Here is an 18,848-nt window from a genome sequence, read left to right as displayed (position 1 = left end):
TATTTCTTGTAGATTCTGTTCATGATTTCTTACCATCTTCTCTGTTTGGTCAACTTTGTTTTCAATGTTAAATATTTTGTCTTCAATGTCTGAGGTTCTGTCTTCCAGGTGTTCTATCCTATGGGTTATTCTTTCTATGGAGTTTTTAACTTGGTTTATTGTTTCCTTCATTTCAAGGATTTCTGTTTTTTTGTTTGTTTTTCAGTATCTCTATCTCTTTATTGAAATGATCTCTTGCTCCCCATATTTGCTCTTTTAACTGTTGATTGGTGCGATCATTTAATGCCTGCATTTGCTCTTTCATCTCCTCCTTCAATGCCTGCATTTGCTCTTTCATCTCCTCATTTGCTTCCCTGATTGTTTTAATTATGTACATTCTGAACTCCCTTCTGACATTTCTTCTGCTGTGCTGTCATTGGGTTTTATTGATATAGTATCTAGGTTTGTTTGGGACATTTTCTTCCCTTGTTTTCTCATATTGGTCAGATGTCAGTGGGACTCTGAGAGATTGCAGATTTCCTCTATTGGTTTATAGTGTCCCTGTAGATTTCCAGTATATCACCTCCCAGTCATCAGTAGCCTGAAGTCTTGGAGGAACTTGATAATGCAGTGCTTCCGAAGAAAGCTGCCCCTAGCCTGCTACTGGTTCCAGGGCTTGGAGCTGGCTCTGTGCAGAAAGGCTCTCACTGGGCTGTCTATTCCAAGAAGCTGGCCGTGGGAAGGATCCTGCCACCGGAGGGAGCAGGGCTGCCTGGGGAAGACTCTAGCTGCCCTTCCCTGCTCTGAGAAGCCACCCCTATCTGGGCCTGCCGCCTGGGCTGAGTTTCATGCGGTGGGGGAGACTTGCCTGGTGGCTCTATGTTAGTCCAAGTCTCTCAATGCCTCCCCTTCTTGAATCCTGGGTTCTGGAGCGACAGGAGATGCAGTCACCCTCTAGTCCGCCATCTTGGATCGCCTCGTGGAAGGAGACTGCTGCTGCAGGGAGCAGGACTGCTTGGAGAAGACTCTGGCTGCCCTGTCCTGGTTCCAGAGGCTGCCTGTGGGTCGGAGCTCGCCGCTGGCTCCGGGACTTGGAGCTGGCTCTGTGCAGAACGGCTCTCACTGGGTGGCTTGCTCCGAGAAGCTGGCCATGGGAAGGAGCCTGCCACTGGAGGGATCAGGGCTGCTTGGGGAAGACTCTAGCCGCCCTGCCCTGCTCTGAGAAGCTGCCTCTGTCCAGGCCTGCTGCCCAGGCCTGCTTCACCCGGTTGGGGAGACTCACCGTGTGACTCTGTTAGTCTGAGTCTCTCAATGCCTCCCCTTCTTGAATCCTGGGTTCTGGAGTGACAGGAGATGTAGTCACCCTCTAGTCCACCATCTTGGATCCACCATAAAGTAAATCTTACAAAACCCCCCAAAATTAAAATAATTTCTTGCATCTTATGAGACCATAATGGAATGATACTAGGAATTGACAATGAGAGAAACTACAGAAATTCTGCAACATATGTGGAGATTAACAATATTCTTTTGAATGATTAGGAGGTTATTGGGAGGTTCAGAAAATTCCTAGAAAAAAAATGGAAACACAAGCTACCATAACCTATGTATGGTACAGGTAGAAAGTTTATAACTATTAAGTGTGAACATCATAAAAACTAAGAGACCTCCAATAAATAACCTGATGAAATATCTCAAGGCCTTAGAACAAATGAATTTGAATTTGGTAAAAGGAAAGAAAGAATAAAGTCCCAAGAAAAAATACATGAAGTATAGACTAAAAGAACAATATAAGTGATCATTGAAGCAAATAGTTCTTTGAGAAAATAATATGGATAAACTAGCCAAACAAAAAGAGAAAAGACCAAAATAAATAAAAATAGAAATAAAAAGTGATATTTTAATTGAAAGGATTATTAGGGAAGATTTTGAAAAATTATATACCAATAAATTAGATAATTTTTAAAAAATAGACAATTTTCTAGACATATATGTCCTACCAAAATTGAATCAAGAGGAAAAACATAAATAGATCAATAAGAAGCAATGAGATTGAAACACTAATAAGTTTCCTAACACAGAAAGAGTCTAGGACTCAATAGATTCACATTTGAATTTTACCTGACTTATTTATTTATTTATTTATTTGGTACCGTGAATTGAACCTAGGGGTGCTTAACCACTGAGACACACCCCAGACCTTTTTATTTTTTTACATTTTGAGTCAGGGCCTTGCTACATTGCCAAGGTTGGCTTTGAACTTGAGATCCTCCTGCCTCAGTGTTCCAAGTCACTGGAATTACACCCTTGTACCACTGCACCCAACTTTACCTAAATTTTGAAGAGTTAATACCAATGCTCCTCAAACTATTCTATAAAATAGAAAGGGAAGAACTATCCAAAACTCATTCTCTGAAGTTAGTATTACCTTTTTACCAAACCTGATAAGGATTAAACAAAAAAAGAAATGAAAACTTTGTTTTATTGTCTTTGATAAATATGCATGCAAAAATATGTAGATTATTTGCAAATTCCTCAAATCCATCCATTTATCTGCAAATGCCATAACATTATTCTTCTTTATTGCTGAATAATATTCGATTGTGTATATATACCACAGTCTATCCATTCATCTGTAGAAGGGCATCTAGGCTGGTTCCACAATCTAGCTATTGTAAGATGGGCTGCTATACACATTGACGTGGCTGTGTTACTGTAGTATGCTAATTTTAAGTCCTTTGGGTATAAACTGAGGAGTGGAATAACTGGGTCTGAAGAAGAATATCATGCTAAGTGAAATAAGCCAATTCCAAAAAACCAAAGGCTGAATGTTTTTCCTGATAAATGGATGACAATAGATAATGGCGGGGCAGGGGGCGGAGAGAGGAATGGAGGGACTTTAGATTACATAGAGGCAAATGAGAGGGAGGGGGTTATGAAAAATGGTGGAATTACCCTATGTACGTGTATGATTACATGAGAGATATGAATCTACATTGTGCACAACCATAGAAACAAAATGATGTACTCCATTTGTGTACAATGAATCAAAATGCAGTGTGTAAAAAAAAAAGAATATTTACAAATTAAATTCAACATCACATTAAAAAGATCAAGTTGGTTTCATTACAGGGAAGCAAGTATAATTCAATATATGCAAATCAACATATATGATACATCAATATATGTACAATCAAGGATAAAAATCACATGATCATCTCAACAGATGCATAGAAATCCTTTGATAAAGTTCAGCATTCCTTCATGATAAAAAATCCTGAATAAACTAGGTGTAAAAGGTTCATTCCTGAACCTAATAAAGACTATATATGACATTAAATCCAACATACTGAATGGGGAAAAACTGAAAGCATTTCCTCTAAAATCAGGAAGGAGAGAAGTGTCCATTTTTCATTTTATTCATTATAGTACTGGGAACTTTAGCTGGAGTAATAAGGCAAAAATAAAGCAAGTGAAATACAAATAGCAAAGGAAGGAGTAGAATTATTCCTGTTTGTAGACTATAAGAGTTTATATGTAGAAATCCCTAAAGAGTTCATCAAAAGTCTCTCTGAACTAGTAAATAAATTGAGGGAGAGAGCAGGATACAGAATCACCATACAAAAATGGTAGCTTTCTTATACACCAATAATGAACCTACTGAGAAATAAATCAGGAAAACAATCTCATTTGCAATAGCTTCAAAAAAAAATAAATAAAAACAAAACAACAACAAAAGACCACCGAGGAATAAACATGACCACTTAAAATCTACTCTCTTAGCAATTTTAAGTATTCAATATATTTAGTTAACTGTATCATTGTGATGCACAATAGATCTCTTGAACTTATTCCTCCTACTGGACTAAAATTTTGTATTCTTTGACCAACATTTCTTCAACTACATCCCTTTTCCCAGCTCCTGGTAACCACAAGTCTACTCTTCTGTGAGTTCAACTTCCTTTAGGTACCACATATGAATGACATCATGTGGTATTTGTCTTTTCGTGGCTTATTTCACTTAGGACAATGTCCTTCAGATTTATTCATGTTGTTTCAAAAGACAGGGTTTTCTTCTTTTATAAGGCTGAATGGTATTCCATGTGTATATATGCACCAGATTTTCTTTATCTGTTTGTCTTTTTTTGTAAGGTTAGACGTTTTTAAATTGGTAGTGACAGCTTTAAAAAACAGACACTTTTAATTGGTAACATTAGTTTTGGTAAGCTAAGTATGTTTATTTTGAATTACTTTCTGCTCTTCCTAAATCTGTGCATCAGTGACATGCCTAATTGCTTTGGTAGTAGCATTAGGAGTGTTTCTGACTTTAGTTATATTTTAATGTAGCTATGCAAAGTTTCCATTGAAACATAATTGCCAAGAGATGAATCATTCTCCAACCTTGCTATGCATGATAAACATTCCAGTTGCTTGTTAAAAATGCAAATTTCTGAGCCCAATTCAAAAAAATATTGTAATCTGAGGGTGAAATAAGGATATGTATTTTTAATAAAGTTGTGTCAGAAGTAGTCCAAACAAACATGAAAACCTCCTCCTCCATCTCCCAAACCCAGTATTTTGATGTTAGATATTGTCAGGATCATGGAAAAGAAAACATTACTTTTTTTACATCACAATTAGATACTTTTCTTACCTATGTGTGTGTGTAAGTAGCAGATGAACACATGCTAGTTTAAAGACTAAAATATGATGCTCATGTTTCTTTTATTTATACTAATAAAAGTGCTTATATGGTAAGTATTGGCTTTACTTTCTGATTGGTATTTTTACTTTTTCTTTTTTTTAACTTCCTTCAAGTTGCTTTATGGTTATACTCATGTAATCGCATGCAGAATAACAAATGAGTACAAATTGTATGTTTATTGTGGGAACACAGAAAGAAAAATCATCTGTTATTTTGATGTGTGTGCCCATTTGTGAGTGTGTAGATGCATTTTTCCATATGTAAAAAAATTCCATTTAAATTATTAACTGTAATGAAAAAATCTTACATGTTTTTAAGCTTGTCTGATATTGCTAATGATTTGTAAAGAAAATTATGGTCTATAATAAAATGTTACTTTCACAGTGTGGTATTTTTCTGGTTTCATACACATACAGGAAAGCTGTTTAAACCAAACCATGCTGGTTATAAATATTTATAAAGCAAAATCACATCATGATTTTAAAACCACACGTCACTCTTTTCACTACTGTGTAACAGTGATTAATAGAAACTAACTGGAAGATGTCATTTTAGTGATTCTTCAATTTAATTATTTATGATTGGAAGTGAGCAGAGATTGGGGTGTGCTCTTAAAAGTAATTCCTTTCCCAGTACACTCACGTCTGTGACTTAGATTATGTTTCATTCACTTTAACTATGTTTAATGTTTTCTTCACTGTTTTTCTGCAAATTATGAAATTATTTCAAATTAGCTCTTCTTCAAAACAACGAGGAGCCAACCATCCAGAATATTCACGGCTATCCATTTCAAAATGCCAGAGTCATAAAATAACAAAAGAAAATTTAGGATACCTACTTTTAAATCAACAGTAAAAGTTCCTTACACTTAGAAATCAGTTGGGAATTTAGGTGGAAAGAGGCAATATCAAATTAGACTGTAAGATTGACGGCAAGAGATGGGTCCTACTGAACATGCTCTTCCTTCAATCCTTTCAGAGTACCCTTGGCTTTGAAAAGCTGGAAACTGATTAAAGCCTCAGGCTATTTCTGAAATTAATGGAGAAATTTCTTCCACCATTTTGAACTTTCCTTAGAGGTCCACGCGGAGGTATGCCCTGATTCAGTGGAACTAAACTATGAATTAAAAAGCATAGTCATCGAAGTTCTCCTTCAACTGTGAAAATTAATGAGCAGAGCCCTGGGATAGCAAAAACAGATTTTGTTTTAGCCGTATTTTGGAAAATTGCAATCATTTACCATGATTGACCTCTGCTTGGTTTTTCAATTAGAAATAGCCAACTCTTCCTTGTTAATAATTGCTCAATTTTCTTCACTTTGCTCTTTGGTTAACAATGAATTCTCTTTGTTATAATGTCCTTTATCAAAGAATATTTTTTACTCAAGTCTTGATCTGCAATAACACGTCTTAAAGAACATGGTTTGATTGTGTACTATTTATGTTCACACTGAAAAAAGAACTGAGGGTCTTGGAGGTAGAAGCTGCATATACTCTGGGGATTCTGATTATTGACCCCTTATTAGAGCTTCCGAACTCCTACCCCAGTGCTCCCACACTGTTTAAGATCCTGGAATAGTGGAACAATTCTGAGGTAGATGATGGGGGCCATTCAAATATGAATATGGCAAACTTTTCCAAAAGACACACAAAGTGATTGTACACAGTAAGAAATTAACATCCATTACAGAAAAATATAAAAAGTAGTTCTTAAACTTTATTTTGTAGGCCCAGGAGCATACCTGCAATAAATGTTTCAAGTTAATATGATCCTTTCATTGGTTAGTGATTATTTTTTTATTTTAATTTATTTTTATTATAAACAAATGGGATTCATGTTGTTTCTGTTTGTACATGGAGTAACAGCATACCATTTGCATAATCATACATTTATATAAGGTAATGATGTTTGATTCATTCTGTTATTTTTTCCTCCCCCCCACCCTTCCCACCACTTTTTTCCCTCTATACAGTCCCTCCTTCCTCCATTCTTGCTCCCTCCCACCCCCCATTATGTGTCATCATCTGCTTATCAGTGAGATCATTCATCCTTTGGTTTTTTGAGATTGGCTTATCTCACTTAGCATGATATTCTCCAATTTCATCCATTTGCCTGCAAATGCCATAATTTTATTATTCTTTATAGCTGAGTAACATTCCATTGTGTGTATGTGAATATATATATATATATATATATAATATATATAAATCACAGTATATATATATATATATAATATATATATATATCACAGTTTCTTTAACCATTCATCAATTAAAGAACTCTAGGTTGGTTCCACAGTCTGTCTGGCTATTGTGAATTGAGCAGCTATGAACATTGATGTGGCTGTAACTTTGTAGTATGCTGATTTTAAGTCCTTTGGGTATAGGCTGAGGAGTGGGATAGCTGGATCAAATGGGTGGGTCCATTCCAAGTATTCTAAGGAATCTCCCCACTGCTTTCCAGAGTAGCTGCACTAATTTGCAACTCCACCAGCAATGTATGAGTGTACCTTTTTCCCCACATCCTCACCAACACCTATTGTTGCTTGTATTCTTGATAATCGCCATTCTAATTTGGGGTGAGATGGAATCTTAGTGTAGTTTTGATTTGCATTTCTCTTATTACTAAAGATGGTGAACATTTTTCAATATGTTTATTAATTGCTTGTAGATCTTCTTCTGTGAAGTGTCTGTTCATATTCTTAGTCCATTTGTTAATTGGGTTATTTGTATTCTTCGTGTAGAGTTTTTTGAGTTCTTTATATGTTCTACAAATGAGTGCTCTATCTGAAGTATGAGTGGCAAAGATTTTCTCCCACTCTGTAGGTTCTCTCTTCGCATTGCTGATAGTTTCCTTTGCTGAGAGAAAGTTATTTAGTTTGAATCTATCCCAGTTATTGATTCTTGTTTTTATTTCTTGTGCTATGGGAGTCCTGTTAAGAAAGTCTGATCCTAAGCCAACAAGTTGAAGATTAGGACCTACTTTTTCTTCTATAAGATGCAGGGTCTCTGGTCTGATTTCAAGGTCCTTTATACATTGTGAATTGATTTTTGTGCAGGGTGAGAGATAGGGGTTTAGTTTCATTTTGCTGCATATGGATTTCCAGTTTTCCCAGCACCATTTGTTGAAGAGGCTATCTTTTCTCCATTGCATATTTTTGGCCCCTTTGTCTAGTATGAGAAAATTGTATTTATTTGGGTTTGTGTCCATGTCCTCTATTCTATACCATTGATCTACCTGTCTATTTTGGTACCAATACCATGCCGTTTTTGTTACTATTGCTTTGTAGTAGAGTTGAAGTTCTGGTATTTCAGTACCCCCTGTTTCATTCTTCCTGCCAAGGATTGCTTTAGCTATTCTGCATTTCTTATTCTTCCAGATGAATTTCATGATTGCTTGCTCTATTTCTGTAAGGTACATCACTGGAATTTTTATGGGAATTGCATTGAATCTGTATAGCACTTTTGGTAGTATGGGCATTTTGACAATATTACTTCTGCCTATCCAAGAACATGGGAGATCTTTCCATCTTCTAAGGTCTTCCTCAATTTCTTTCTTCAATGTTTTGTAGTTTTCATTTTAGAGATCTTTTACCTCTTTGGTTAGATTGTTTTCCAAGTATTTTATTTATTTATTTATTTTTGATGCTATTGCAAATGGAGTTGTTTTCCTCATTTCCCTTTCAGCTGTTTTGTCACTTGTTTATAAAAATGCTTTAGATTTATGCGTGTTGATTTTATAGCCTGCTATTTTGCTGAATTCATTGATGAGGTCTAGAAGTCTTCTGGAGGAGTTTTTGGACCCTCTAAATACAAAATCATGTCATCAGCAAATACTGACAGCTTAATCCTCTTTTCCTATTCATATTCCTTTAATTTCTTTAGTCTGCCTAATTGCTCTAGTTAGAATTTCGAGGACAATGTTGAATAGAAGTGGCAAAAGAGGACATCCCTGTCTTGTTCCCATTTTTAAAGGGAATGGTTTCAGTTTTTCTCTATTAAGAATGATGTTGGTCATGGGCTTAGCATAAATAGCCTTTACAATGTTCAGGTATGTTCCTACTATCCCTACTTTTTCTAGTGTTTTGAGCATGAAGGGGTTTTGTATTTTGTCGAACGCTTTTTCTGTGTCAATTGAAATAACCATATGATTCTTGACATGATGGATTACGTTTATTGATTTATGGATGTTAAACCATCCTTGCATTCCAGGGATGAACCCTACTTGATCGTGGTGCCTGATTTTCTTAATATGTTTTTGGATACGGTTTGCCAATATTTTGTTAAGGATCTTTGCATCTATATTCATCAAGGATATTGGTCTAAAATTTTCTTTCCTTGATGTGTCTTTTCCTGGTTTGGGTATGAGGGTGATATTAGCTTCATAGAATGAGTTAGGTAGGGTACACTCCTTTTCTGTTTCCTGGAATACTTTGAGAAGTATTGGAATGAGTTCTTCTTTGAAGGTCTTGTGTAGAACTTGGCTGAGAATCCGTCTGGTCCTGGGCTTTCCTTGGATGGTAGGTTTTTAATGGCTTCTTCTATTTCATTGCTTGATATTGATCTGTTTAAAATGTGTATGTCCTCCTGGTTCATTTTGGGAGGAGCATATGTCTCTAGAAATTTGTCAATGTCTTCAGTAGTTTCTATTTTGTTGGAATACAGATTTTCAAAGTAGCTTCTCATTATGTTCTGTATCTCAGTGGTGTCTGTTGTGATATTTCCTTTTTCATCACGAATTTTAGTAATTTGAGTTTTCTCTCTCCTTCTCTTTGTTAGTGTGGCTAAGGGTTTGTCTATTTTGTTTACTTTCTCAAAGATCCAACTTTTTGTTGTGTCAATTTTTTGAATTGTTTCTTTTGTTTCAATTTCATTGATTTCAGCTCTGATTTTAATGATTTCCTATCTTCTACTACTTTTGCTGTTATTCTGTTCTTCTTTTTCCCGGACTTTGAGCTGTAATGTTAGGTCATTTAGTTGTTGACTTTTCATTCTTTTCTGGAATGCGCTCCATGCAATGAATTTTCCTCTTAGTACCACTTTCATATTTTCCCAGAGATTTTGCTATGTTGTATCATCATTCTCATTGACCTCTAAGAATTTTTTTTATCTCCTCCCTGATGTTTCCTGTTATCCATGTTTCATTCAATAGCATATTATTTAGTCTTCAGGTGTTGGAGTAATTTCTGTTTTTTATTTTTGTCATTGATTTCTACTCTCAGTCCATTATGATCTGATAGAACACAAGGCAGTATCTCTATGTTTTTGCATTTCTTAAGGGCTGCTTTGTGGCAAACCATATGGTCTATTTTTGAGAAGGTTCCATGTGCTGCTGAGAAGAAAGTGAATCTGCTTGTTGATGGATGGAATATTCTATATATGTCTATTAAGTCTAGGTTATTGATTGTGTTATTGAGTTCTATGGTTCCTTTGGTTGGTTTCTGTTTGGAGGATCTAGTGGTGACAGCGGTGCATTAAAGTCACCCAGAATTATTGTTTGCGGTCTATGTGATTCCTGAAATTTTGAGAAGGATTTGTTTGATGTACAGGGATGCACCATTGTTTGGGGCATAAATATTTACTATTGTTATGTCTTCTTGATTTATGGTTCCCTTAAGCAGTATGAAATGTCCTTCTTTATCCCTTCTCACTAACTTCAGCTTGAAGTCCACTTTATCTGATATAAGGATGGAAACCCGTGCTTCTTTACTGAGTCCATGTGTGTGGTAGGTTTTTTCCCATCCTTTCACCTTTAGTCTGTGGATGTCTTTTTCTATGAGATGAGGCTCTTGCAGGCAGCATATTGTTGGGTTTTTCTTTTTAATCCATTCTGCCAGTCTATGTCTTTTGATTGATGAGTTTAGGCCATTAACATTCAGGGTTATTATTGAGATATGATTTGTATTCCCAGTCATTTGTCTTATTTTTGGTTTTTAATTTGGCTTGGTTTCTCCTTTGAGTGGTTTTTCTCTAAGGTAGTTCCTCCCTTTGCTGACCTACATTGTTGTTTTTCATTTCCTCCTCATGGAATATTTGTTGAGAACATTCTGTAGCACAGGCTTTCTATTTGTAAATTCTTTTAACTTTTGATTATCATGGAAGGATTTTATTTCATCTTCAAATCTGAAGGTAAGTTTTGCTGGGTATAGGATTCTTGGTTGGCAACCATGTTCTTTCATAGCTTGAAATATGTTGTTCCAGGCCCTTCTAGCTTTTAGAGTCTGGGTTGAGAAGTCGACTGCTATTCGTATTGGTCTCCCCCTATATGTAATCTGATGCTTTTCTCTCGAGACCTTCAAAAACCAGTCTTTATTATAAATGTTAGACATTTTCATTATAGTGTGACTTTGTGTGAATCTGTTGTGATTTTGTGCATTTGGTGTTCTGTAAGCCTCTCGTATTTGATTTTTCATTTCATTCTTCAGGTTTGGGAAATTTTCTGATATTATTTCATTGAACAGGTTGTTCATTCCTTTGGTTTGTATCTCTGTGCCTTTGTCAATCCCAATAATTCTTAAATTTGGTCTTTTCATGATGTCCATAGTTCTTCGAGATTCTGTTCATGATTTCTTACCCTCTTCTCTGTTTGGACAACTTTATTTTCAAGATTAAATATTTTGTCTTCATTGTCTGAGGTTTTGTCTTCCAAGTGGTCTAGTCTTTTGGTGATGCTTTCCATTGAGTTTTTTATTTGGTTTATTGTTTCCTTCATTTCTAGGATTTCCGTTTTTTTTTTTTTTTTTTTTTTTTTTTTGAGAATCTCTATCTCTTTGTTGAAATGATCTTTTTCTTCCTGCACTTGCTCCTTGAGCTTATTGGTATTATCATTCATTGCCTGCATTTGCTCTCTTATCTCATCCTTTGCTTCACGAGTCATCTTAATCATGTATAATCTGAAGTTTTTTTCTGACCTTTTCTAACATACTGTCATTGAATTCTATTAATATAGAATCTAGATTTGTTTGGATCATTTTCTTCTCTTGTTTTTTCATGTTGTTCATATATCTTCCCCTGTAGCAGTGCAGATCTGGGGTATTACAGATTTCCCCCAATAGGCTTATAGTGGCCCCATAGGGTTCCAAAACCCTTTCTTTAAGGGGAGATCAATATTAGCAGTGCCCAATTCAGGCACTATGCAATGCCAGACCAAATAGTCCCTATGAGGACAATAATAAAATTGTCATAATAAACAGAATGAGTTCAAATATTATCTTCAGTAAAACAAACAGATTTGCAATAAGGTCTGCAGTTTCTAATGGAAGACAAAGAGGATACAGAGGGATGCAGAATGTGGCTGTTAATGGGATAAGAAAAAAATATACAGAAGTTCTAGATAATAGAAAAATGTGAGAATGTAATCAAAAGAAATTGGATGTTAGCATGCAAAAAAGGGAGAAAGAGACTGTGAGGGAACAGGTAAACAAAAGGAAAAGAGAGCAAGAAAAGTAAAGAAATAAAAACAAATATTTTCAATAAGGAGAAAAAAGAAAATCTACAGTTTGACAGTCATATAGTAATGAAACCTCCCAGAGTTCAGTAGCCTGATGCATGAGAGGTACCTGACAATGAGCTTCAAGCCTCCAGCAGGCGTCTCAGGATGGGATTTGCCCCACCTAAAGATCCGAGCTATGCCTTCCAGGATTATCCAAAATGGCCGCACTGGCTTCCAAATGTGTTGGCAAAGGGGGAGCTGCAACTCAGGGTGTGGCCTTGGTCAGCAGGAGGTCCTGGAGGTGGGATGCAGTTGGTCAGGGAGGGATCTTGGTGGTCCGGTGTGTTTGGTGTGGTTGTGGGATCCTGGAGGTCGGATGCAGTCAGTCTGGGGTCCCTGTGATAGGGCGCAGTCTGTTGGTCTGGGGGTCTTGGTAGCAGGGAGCAGTCAGTCGATGTGAGGACCCCAGAGGCAGGGAGTGATCAGTGGGTCTGAGGGATCCTGGAGACGGGGCTCAGTCATTCCGGCCAGGGGTCCTATGGGGCCTGGCTGTTGTCTCCAAATGGTGGCAGCCACGTGTAATCAAACCTGCAGGTACTGTAACAGTGAACTTCCAGGGAACAGCAGGCAGCTGGTCCTCCACTGGCAGTCGGCAATCAGTTTGCTGACTGTTGTCAGTCGATCGGGAGGTGAACCTCATGCATTTGGTGATGGATAGGTGTAAGGCAGGCGATGGACAGGCAAGAGGCAGGCAAATGGCAGTTGATAGATGCCTGACAGTGAACAATCTCACAGCAGACAAATGGGGTAAACAGCAGGGAATCGATAAGCAGCAAAAACTGCCTCACCAAGAAACCAATATCCTCTGCTTGAAACCGGAGTTACGGAGCAACAAGGAACACAGCCTCCCTCTCGTCTACCATCTTGGATCCCCCAAGTGATTGTTTTCATCTACAATTCAGTAATATTACATAGTGAACAAAGTCTACAAATCCACACAAACTAAAGCACTAGTCACAAACATGTGATTACTGGAAAGAAAGATTTAAAGATGTGTAATAAATGTATTTTTATCTTGTATCTGAAGAAGTGTTATAAGAGAGTGACGGTCATTCTCTTTCTTGCATTTTGAGGTTCCAGAGAACAGGGAATTAATTTTACACCAGACTTTGATTGTAACAAAACCAAATATTAAAAATACTTTTTATTTTTTTTGTGAATACATTTACATTTTTCCAGGAGGTTTGGGGATAGGATATGGAGATTGAGGTCCTCAACTTATAGATTTTAAGGAGGGTCCTTACTTTCAGGGTCATATAAATACTGATCTTCTTCTTATATGATCCTGAGATTAAGTACGTCCTTAAATTCTTGCAGTCTTAACAATAATAATAAATATTGGTCATAGGGTTGAGAATAGCATGAGGGAAATGAGAAGCTGAGGGGCAGAATTTAAGGTGTTTGCTTTGGAAATGAGATAATGACATTAATATTTAGAACATCTTGCTCATATAAATAAACTGCTCTCGTGCTGTTCCCTCTCTCACAATTAGTATTTACTTCTCATTAACTAATACTTGAATGCTACATTGGCTTGAATTTATGATGCATATTGTCTAGTGTAGATTTTACAGAAAATGAATATTTGAATATATTCATATTTATAAAAAGTGAAACCCAGGTGAATAATTGATAATTGTAAATTGTTTTTAAAACCAAATTGAGAATTCATTCACTGGGTGTGTGGTTCGTAAGCCATATGTACTTCCTTGAAACTTGAAATGTGTTTGGTCCTCAATATCACTGATTTGTGCCATACAGAAGAATTATGTGACAATAGACTTGTTTTAGGATGCATATGTTCTGAAGGATTAATTCATCTTAAAAGAAATAAAGCAGGTAATTAGAACACATTATTCTGAGTCGAAGAGTCATTAAAAACAAACTGTCTGAAGGCCAAATAGTAGGACTATGGTAAAGATCAAGGCAAAGAAGCTGACCGAGAACTTCATCATAGAGGGAAATCCTATCATGTCTAGAGCTCTTGTTATCCACATGGTGCTGTATCTACTGCCCACAGAACACTAGGTTGCCAACAAAATATGTTTTAATTTATTTTGAAATCAGACAAAAAAATGAAGATAACCCAGCTGAGTATCTTTGTATTATCACAGCATAAAATATAATTAATATTTTTCAATTCAGGAAGGAACTATAAAAGTAAGTCTCTCATGTCAATGAAAATCATAATGTGTTCATGCTCATAGTTTTTGGAAGAGTTTCATATTTCTGGTGAGAAGTCTGATGGCCTAGTTTAATCCACTTGACTACTATAATTGGAAATTGAGGCACAGTTTAAGAAGTGGGGTGAATGCCAAAGGACAACAAAATAAAAGAAGGAAAGGCTATATCTTATGATGTTGAGGAATTGTGAGTCCTGATAATGGGTCTGCCTTGAACTTAAAGGAATCATTACATGGAAACTGCCACTTCCTCTCAACAGTATGCTCCTGTGAAAGTTAGGTATAAATAGGTATTTCTGATACATATGTTTAAGCTAGATAATGGAAAATACTGACAAGCTAGTTTCTCATTCCTCATTTTTTCTTCCATAAGTAATGCTGGTTGTGGTAGCAATGATTTTCTAAAGCTAGGGTATCCCCAGTTCTACCTGAGGATCTTGTCAGATCAAGTTTTGTGAGGTGCATTGGTTTTTCAGGCAGGACTGATGCCATAAAACAGGGTAAATAAAATCAGGGAATTCCATTTTCTCATAGTTTCTGAGACTGGAAGTCTAAGAGCAATGTGTTGGCAGAGCTGCTTTCCTCTGAGGCTTCTTTCCTTGATTTGAAGATGTCCACCTCCCTTTCTCACCACAGGTCTTCCCTCTATACATGTCTCAAATAAATTTTCTCTTTTAAGAAGGTCATCAGTCATAATGGATAGGACCCATCTTAATGATTTTAATTTAATTTAAATTACTTCCCAAACATTTGATCTGCAAATTTAGTCACATGCTAGGTGTTAGGATGTCAGCACATGATTTTATTTTTCATTTTGAAATGAGCTTACATACCACCCTTGTCATCTATCGTTTCTATACATCCATGTGCCTAAATTCTTTATTACATTAATCTTTTAGTTTGTAAAAATTTCATGCAACACTGACCCTATTAAATTTGTTACAGCTTTATTTGAACTTTTGTTATTTTTTTTACAAAAATATTAGCTGTCATTGATCCTCTAATGGCCCATAAGAATTTTAAAATCATCCTATTAAATTTCATCAAAGTTTGTGTTGCTATCAGATGACTCGAAAAACAATCTGTTCATTCTGTAGACTCCCCAGGGACACAGTCAAAATAAAAAAAAAGAAAACTCTTAAGCTACTCTGTTGAATATACTTAATATTTGCACATATTTTATTTTTAAAAATATAGTCTTAAATAGTATTTACTTTGGGACTTAAAATTTATGCTTGCTTAGGGCATTAAAGGGAAGGATTATAACATGAAGTTTTGAGTTCCTCACAATCATCTTGGTTAGACTATTGCCAAGATTTAGGGAGATGTTATTTCAGCTTCACTTTTTCAGCTAAAATGCTTCCTTTTTTTGAAAGTTTATTCATGACTTTTTATTTTATAGATATTCAGAGGAGCAAGAACGATGCTCTGTTATGAAAGTTTTCGTTTGTTTATTGTTATTTGAAAATAAAGAAAGTCTTCATTCACAAATTTTAAACTGTTGCTTTTTTGGACAAATTCAAATTGATTTACATTTCTTTAAAAACAACAGAATGTCACTCTTCACACCATCAGATTCATGTAAGGGGATAATTGAAAACACAACGCTTAACTTGAGTAGCACAAAAAATGTGGTTGTATGAATACAACTTTGTTCTCACATTACCTCATGTATTCACTGGTTGTCCATCATATGGCACGTAAATCTGCAGCAGCATTTGTTTACACAGTAGAAATCTAGTGATCAGAAGTAGTTTGTGGAGATTCCTAACTTATGCAATTTATTCATGATACATAACTTAGACAGTGGTAGAATTTAGCTTAGTGGATATATCCATTGCATTTGTTTTAGGTGTTTGGAAAGAGTTTTTTTTTTTTTTTCTCCCAGAAATTTGTTCAAGGACATAGAAAGTATGGACATTTAGTATTCTGCTACAGTGCACTGTGCCTGCTAATCCTTTTTACTCTGAGAAGCGGAAATGTGCAAAGGTTGTAAAACAAGGAAATAAAACCCAAATGGTTATTTCCTGTTTTGGCTTAATCCTATTATAATACAGCATCTATAAGCATTGTGGCTAAGATAATAAGAGCATGAACCATTCCATTTGTGTCTGAAATTTACTAAGACATCAGTTCAGTTCTAATTTACATTAAGTAAAGAAATATTTACAAAGCAGAAAACAAAAAATGGAATTAAAAAATCCACAAATTTTATTTATTTATTTATTTAAACATATTCTTTACTTGGATAAGCATTGCTTGGTTTTCAGCATTTACCTTGGACTGAAATCAGAAGAAACTAAATTCTAGGACTTATGATTTCCTCACTGAGAAATCAGTAAACTGCAGGGAAGGACAATAACCAACTTCCATCATTGTGAAAATTAAAATCTACCCTGTACATGAGATTTTACACAACATCAGACCACAAACAATTGAAATGAAAGTAAGTCAACGGCAAACAGGACAAACTTCAGGACAAATTATATCTCCAGTATAGATGAAATCAATTTCATGCACAATTTATTTGTGCTGTCACAGATGGCCTGTCCCATAACAGAATCTAGGTGAAATGAGCTACTTACCTACACCAGAACCAAGCGGTCTCTTGGAACTGAGTTCTTAAACTTCCTTGTTTCCTAGGGTACTTATTAAAAATAAAGATTACTTTTCCTACCAGAGATCTACTGACTAAGACTTCACCATGTAGGAATTTGAGAATCTTTATTTATTATCTGTTATGTTTAGAAAAACACTGCTTAGGGGGAGGTAATACAGGAACCAAGATAATACTAGTCAAGAAAGTGTGTGTGTGTGTGTGTGTGTGTGTGTGTGTGTGTGCGCGCGCATAGTACTAATTTTCAGAAAGTAACATTTAAATTTTTAAGAGCTTATCTGCCTAAAAATGCACATAGTTGGATAGAATGATACAGATATCAATCATTTGATTTCAGTTATCTTCTTAATACATGTAATCAGGATACTGGCTTTTAGTTTTTATTTTATTTATTGTTTTGTTGAACATTCTTATTGGAAAGAAACCAGGACTTTTTCAAGAGCTATACAAAGTATATTAGAATCTCTTTACAGCAAGCATGTTCTAAAGTTTATCTTCCTGTGGTGAGTGGAAAATGCTAATTTAAAATACTACTTTTACTTATCTCCTTTAAAATAGCCAACATAAAGAGAATTTCACACGTCTGATTTTCTGTTAGTCAGTATAATACACAATTATTTAAAGCCACAGCATTCAACCCGGCAAGTTCCATTCAGTAATTTCAGGATGTGTTCTTACAGATAAAACTTTACAGAGAGGATTTCAATTTAATTAGATATATAACAATTATACCAACACATTTTCCTTTGAAATTCGATATTTGCATATGTAGCCTGTCTGTTTGAGAACTTTCACTTCCTGGTGGGAGGAATATGTTTCACAGAAAGATAACCATTTTTTCCCCCTTTTTTGTAGTAGGAAGATAGATGCAGTGAGATTTGGCTTGGAAGCACACATCAGTCAATGGAAAGGCAGAAGTAGGTGAAGTATTCCTCCCTGACCACCCAGGCTCTCATGGAAACGTGTTTGCTGCCATTGCTCTTTCTGAGACAACTTAGCCCTAGAGAAATCCACAGTTTTTGCTTTGTTGTCTACAGTAGCTCTTTCCTGTCAGCATGGTGTGTGTCAAAATTGCTTTTGAGGATGATTAGTCAAAATAAATGCTTTTTCCTTTACATTTTAATCTTTGTGGAGCCTTTCCATGGAGGCCAATGTGAGGGGCAGATGCTCCATAACACTAGCCTCATCTCTTCCTCCTCCTGTGACCACCTGCTTCCTGCCTCAGCACTTGGATCCACAGCACAGTCCAGCTGCTTCCTCTGTTCCAGGCCCCATGGCTCTCTCAGTCATGGCACAAGTGCTGTGTGAGCAGTGACCCTTGTGACTTCCCTGTCATTGTCCAGCTGCCTTCAGCCTGAGCACTGACTTTAACAGATTCCCCTCACATGGCTACTGTCAGCCTGAAGCCTGCCTTCACTGCGTCCCTCATCCGCTTGCTCTCCTCCTGCTTCTGTTCAGAGCTTTGGAGAGTCTTCACAAGCCCCCATCGGCCTTCTGATGCCTCACATTTGAACTGTGTGAGGAGGTGAGCTTCCCACCTCCTCCGATTCTGCCTATGCTCATCTCCAAGGAGAAACACAGTTCTCCTCCCCAGCAGAGAAAATGCAGTATCCACTGCCTCTCCAAGATACGGAGGACAATGTTGTGCAACTAAGCTTCAAATTAATTTGAATTTTGTGAAAATAAACATTAAAAATATGCCTACATCATACTGAATTCATCTGCAAGATTATCTCTCAGTAGGCCTAGAAGACAAGCATAATAAGAGATAGGTAGCAAAACTGCAGTAGAAAAATCACCACAGTAAGAACCAGAATATGAGGGGATACTCAATTTGTAATTTCTTCCTAACTTTATCAACATTTTTGGCTTCA

The sequence above is a fragment of the Sciurus carolinensis genome, chromosome 9 (genome assembly GCF_902686445.1).
Source record: "Sciurus carolinensis chromosome 9, mSciCar1.2, whole genome shotgun sequence".
In the NCBI taxonomy this organism is placed as follows: Eukaryota; Metazoa; Chordata; class Mammalia; order Rodentia; family Sciuridae; genus Sciurus; species Sciurus carolinensis.
Note: the sequence above shows the minus strand (reverse complement) of the source record.